The 6,000-nt window shown below is 39.0% G+C and overlaps 1 protein-coding gene across 9 annotated transcripts in view; it reads right to left on the reverse strand.

Annotated features, from left to right (window-relative positions):
- LOC126503086 (cytochrome P450 2C25) overlaps positions 1 to 6,000 on the reverse strand; it is a 222,092-nt gene that overhangs the window by 117,136 nt on the left and 98,956 nt on the right. The window lies entirely within an intron of this gene.

Consider the following 6,000-nt stretch of genomic DNA (forward strand, 5'->3'; position numbering starts at 1 on the left):
GTGTGAGAGGAGGGGGAGGGAAATGGGAAACAGGGAGGAGGCGGTAATTTTTCAAAAAAAAATAAATAAAAAATTTTAAAAAAATAAAAAATAAAAAAAAATTATCAGTGGACGCATTAGGTAAGGTGATTATAAAATGTAGAGAAAACTGAGGTACAGGCCTCAAATACTTTCTGACATTCTTATCATTTTGGTTGGTGGAAGCCCGGAACCAATTTATATATTCAAAATGATTGCCTAATCGTCACATAGATAATAGGTAAGGATTTTGGAAAAATTTGCTACAAATTGCCAGAAAGGAAGCTGAGACGGCCTGAGATCACTTGGTTCTGGGCTTGTAACTTTCTAACCTCTTCACAACACTAAAGTTCTTACTTTTTTAAAAAAAACATACAAACATTTATTAAACAAACCAGGATTCAATATTATTATTTTATCAACTAGACAACAGAAAAATTTTTCCTAGGGCAACAACAACAAAAAACAACCCCATAAAACTCCAAAACAAATAAAAGCACTCCATAAAACTATATGGACATATAAACAAAAATCACAGTAATTTTTTTTTTACTTGTAAAACAGGATTGGAAAATTTAAAAAGACAGGCTTTTGTATTGCACATGATAATTTCAAGTGAGCCAGCAGGTACTCAGCAGTGGGGGAAGAGCATCTGCATAGTGTACACTACACCTGTTACCACAGGAAGCCCTAGAGTGAGTCTCCCCACAATGAGAAGAACTGAGGAGGCTAAAAAGGGTTTGAGCCTGACCTCTGAGGACTAGGAGAGCTGCAAAGCCTCCTGCTCACTTTCCCTAAGTCATATAGGTAATGTTGTATATTACATGATCAACCAGAGGAAACCTCTCTGCAACCCTGAAATGACAGTGTGTAGAGGAATTCAAGGCTGTGAGGATTGCAAAGCAGATTGTATGGTAGCATGTCAGTTCTATCCACTCAGTTTACCTTCATGTTTACTTCTACCTTTAGAGAAGTGGCATTCACAAGTGGAATCCTCTACAAAGATACCTTTCTGACATGGTGGGCTCTGACAAGTAAAATAAGGAAAATAACTGAATTGTCAGTGTCTTAAGTATCTACCTTGCTTTAACCCTTATAGAAATTTAAATCCAACATTTTGAAAATGAAAAGAAGAGGAAAGATAGAAGGAACGCAAAGACTTGATTGAATATTCCATAAGTATGTTCTGAATTGGGTGGGTTTTTGTATTTGTAATACTTTTATCATTTTATAAATCTGTGTTACTAGGGTTTGCTGTTCTTGTGATTTATTCAGGCAAATTATCAAAGAGGAATAAATAAGGTTCTCCAGTGCTCATATTCCCACAGACACACTACTCAATTAGGTAGTCTTAGAGCACTAAGAATTAAGAAACCAAGTGAGACTCTATAATGTTCAGCCTAGGTATAATGAAAAGAAAAATTACATTCAAGAACATATGAATCAAGACTTGTCTCTGTCATACCTACTTCCCTATAGTTTAGTTAGGAACAGTGGATACATTTGGAGGATGAAGATCATTTCCTAGGACTCTAAACCAGTTCTGAACCAATCGTGATAACACTTCATTGCTCCACTCCCTTTGCGTATCTGCATATTGACCTTCTGGAACAACATTGACCTGCCAGCCATGAACTGTCACCACCACCCTCCCCAAATCCCCACTGCCTGTGACCTGAAGAGAGACATGGTGGGTGGAGCTAGCAGAGACTCTTGCATTGGTTTCAGTGTTTGCTGCAATTCAGTGAGATATGATAGGCAAGGACTCATGTCCCTGTGCTAAGGTCAGAGCTTACAGATGGAGCTTCTGGACCTGCCATAGAGTCCTGTGGCAACCTGTGCAGCCATGGATAGACACGCCTTACATCACTGACTGTACTTCAATGTTTCAAACTTTTGACTCTTTTGGGGTGTCTGCCAACCAGCTCCTAAATCACATGGAGGCTTACAGTTAGTTACAAATATCCAGCCTTAGCTTGGCATGTTTCTTACCAGCTTTTTTTAAACTTATATTATCCTGTCTACCTTTTGTCTCCGGACTTTCTCTATTCTCTTACTTCTGTGAGTCTTACTTTCACTCTTACCCTGTGGATTTTTGTGTAGCTGGATGGCTGCCCCCTGATATCTTTCTCTTTCTTTCTCTCCTTCCTTTCTCCAAGATTTCTTCTTCTATATATTTGCTCTATCTAAAAGCCCTGCCTATTTTTTTTCCTGTCTTGCTATTAACCATTCAGATTTTTATTAGACCATCAGGGTTTCTAGACTGGCAAAGTATCACAGCTTCATGGAGTTAAAGAAGTGCACCATAAGCAAAAGCAGCAAACCTTAATATCATATTCCCCAGCACCTGGCGGCTTTCTATGGCTACAAAATTACAATATGTCTGAACAGTATTTTGGTAGAGAACAGACTTTCCCTAGGACTTCTGTCACCATCCAGGATCCAAAGCCAGGAAGCAAACTTTAACACAAATATGCTTTGTGGGGAAAAATATAGCAGGTGATAACAGGTTGTATTATAAATTCCTGACAGTCATTACTTCATGGTTATTCCTCCAAAAGACAGGCAGAATCTTTAAGTCCTGACCACAGGCTGGTGGCTGTAGAAAAAGTGTGAGGGACTACCACAACCCCAGAGACAGACCACTCTCTGCATATACTCTTTCAGACACACAATGCCTATGGATTTAGACAAACCTGGACTTGGATCATTTTTTACGGGTAAAATAGCAAAGGCACACAATACAAGACTGTCAGCAAATATGGACAGAACTTGTAACATGTAGCTGTGAAATAGCAGGTGATGAAAGTCTTCTGGAAAAGATAATCAAAAACACAGTGAGATATCACCTCACTATAGTACTGTTCTCTACTATTAAAATGATTATAGAAAGCAAGCACTGGTGAGAATATGGAGAATACGGATTTTGGAAGATATAAAAAATATGTAATAAGGATATAAGCACTATTGGGGCAGTGTTAACTATCACTCTCACAATGGAAAGCAGCCTGGAAATACCTCAAAACTTAAAAATCAGAACTACTATGTTATAACAGTTCTAAGGTTGTTATGTACCCACAAACAATAGAAAAAAGTGTACAGAAAATACTCTTCCCTCTTTTGTGTATTGTGACAGCTTTTTGTTATAAAACAAAAACCCAAATCACTTAGGTGTGCATCTACTCCTACCAGACAAAGCAATTATGTTACATCCTTATGATAGAGTGCTTTGCTGCCATTCAAATGTAATCTCTCTCTTGCCATAGCAGTGAAACTTACTGTGCTGAAGGAAAGAAGTAAGACACTGAAAGACAAGTTCCGTACTTAGTCTCCCGAGGAATGCAAAGTTTAAAGATGAACAAGAGTAAGTAGGCAAGGACATACATGGAAGGGTTTGTGAAGGGGAAATGAAGAAAAAAAGATGAAATTATATTCTTAATTCAATAAATAGAAAGATATTTTTAAGTAAATATTAATAGAAATTTAAAGTAAAAGAATAGTTAATTGAATTTTGAGAAAATTGAGAGGAGAGAGAGCTCTGGAAAAGGTTGATGATTAGATCTGAATGAAAGGTTTTCAAATATTTGTGATTAAGTGTGCTGTATAATTACAAAACAAGAAGAAACATTTTTCACTCTTTCAATGTAAATAAATGCTTAACTTTGGGAATGGATATTTTAACTTTTTAATTTTATTTATGTGTATGCTTGGTTGTCTGTGTGTTCACTACATTCATTTAATACCATCAGAGGCCAGAAGAGGGTGTACATTGTTTTGCAATTGGAGTTTTAGGCTATTGTAAGAGTCCTGGGAAGCGAACCCAGGTCCGTTGTAATAGCTTATATCTACCAAGTATACTCTAAATATTTCTTATACACCAATGGTAACAAAACATATTCATAGCATACAGACAGATATGCCATGCAGAAAAAACTCGAGATGGAGAGTTTATTTAGTGGGTATTGGTAGGGTATAGGATGGTAAAGTGTGTATGGGGGGAAGGGAAGAAAAGAGAGAGAGAGAGAGAGAGAGAGAGAGAGAGAGAGAGAGAGAGAGAGAGAGAGAGCTGCCTCTTCAGAAAAACAGTGGAGAGAGAGAAAAAGGGGGAAAGAGTGGAAATAAGCTTGCCTTGGCAGAAAGGGAGAGATAGGTAGTGGGCAGACCATGCCTCTTAATGAGACAGGCTGCTACCAGGGAAGGCCAGCAAAATGGTAACATTCCATCTTTCTCTTATCATAAAAAGGGACAATGAGGGCTGATGAGAAGCCAAGGACAATGGCATGGGGTTTTGTTCCTACTTCATGTTCTGGTTTTATCCCATGCTTTTTCAGCCACAGTCCAGCTGGCCTTGGTGAGCTCCCAATAGATCAGCCCCACTGTCTCAGTGGGTGGGTGCACCCCTCGTGGTCCTGACATCCTTGCTCATGTTCTCCCTCCTTCTGCTCCTCATTGGGACCTTGGGAGCTCAGTCTGATGCTCTGGTGTGGGTCTCTGTCTCTATCTCCATCCATCACCAGATGAAGGTTCATATCTTGCATATCACCATAGATTATTATCTTAAATGTCACTATAGAACCTTTGTCCAACAACATAAGGAAACAGAGGCAGAGAAATACACATGAGCACAGGACTGAGCTCCCAAGGTCCAGCTGAAGAGTGGAAGAAGCGAGAATATGAGCAAGAAGGTCAAGACCATGGGGGGTTCACCCACTGAGACAGTTTGCCTGGGCTAATGGGAGCTCACCAAGTCCAACTGCACTTGCAGCGAATAAGAATGGTATCAAGGTAGTCCTTCTGAATGTGGATGATAGTTGGGGCAGACTGAGGGGGCACTGACAGTGGCACTGGAATTTGTCTCTACTGCATGTACTGGCCTTTTGGGATCCTATTCTATTTGGATGTACACCTTGCTCAACCTACATGTAGTAGGGAGGGCCTTGGACTTGCCACAGGGCAGGGTGCCTTGTCCTCTCTTAGGACTGGAGAGGGGAGGGTTGGGAAGGTATGTGGAGAGTGGGAGAAGGGGAGGGAGTGGGAATTTGAATTGGTATTTTTATAGTGATAAAATAATAATAATGAAACAAAAAAGAAAGGAGAGACAAAATACATAGATATATGGGAGAGGGGATGATATAAAGACATATAGAGAATAGATAGATGAGAGGATGAGAGTTACTTTATCAAAGCAGTCTTATAACTGATAATTTCCTATGTAAGCTGACTGCAAAAAATACTCAGGAAAACAGGTGGCATGTCTGAATGCAAGTTTAAAGGCATGAGGATAGCAGAGTAAAGTGTGCAGAATATCTTTATTAGGGAAATACATAACTGTGTGAAATATTAGTACTTTGACCCACTTTAACAAAAAGTCACATTTTGTACCACAACAATTTGTATTACGGATCAAATAGCATTGAGAATATGTGCTTGTGCACTAATGTATATACAGAAATAAATCTGCAGTGGAACCCAAGGTAGGAACTTAGACAAAGTGACCCTCTAAGATTAAGTGAGAGAAGAGATAATCATCTCATTTAAATACTTGTAGTAGGAAGGAAGTAATGCATCTAAAAGTGATAGAAATGTGACTCCTCCTGGGGCCATTATTCTTTTGGGAAGAGAAGGGATGTACATGGAGCTCATGGTTAGCAATAGGAAAACAAAATGCATGCTCAGTTCTAATTTAAGAACATCAAGGAAAAGGCATATTTAAAATTTTAACTTTTATTGACACTATCAGCAAAACAAGGCATGACCTGACCCTGCAATTGCACCCCTCACTGTGACTTATCCTCTAACTGGAGCTACTCATGGACACTGGTTATTTGTTCCAAATACAAAACTTCTAGTGAGTCTAAGTGATACTCAGCCAAAGAGCCTTGTACCATCTTCCTCTTCATACTCTGTATTTCTTTTTTTTAATATAATTTTTATTGAAAAAAAAGATTTCCGCCTCCTCCCCGCCTCCCATTTCCCTCCCCG

This window comes from Alexandromys fortis, unplaced genomic scaffold (assembly GCF_014885135.2).
Source record: "Alexandromys fortis isolate MF-2015 unplaced genomic scaffold, M_Fortis_MF-2015_v1.1 scaffold_16, whole genome shotgun sequence".
NCBI lineage: Eukaryota > Metazoa > Chordata > Mammalia > Rodentia > Cricetidae > Alexandromys > Alexandromys fortis.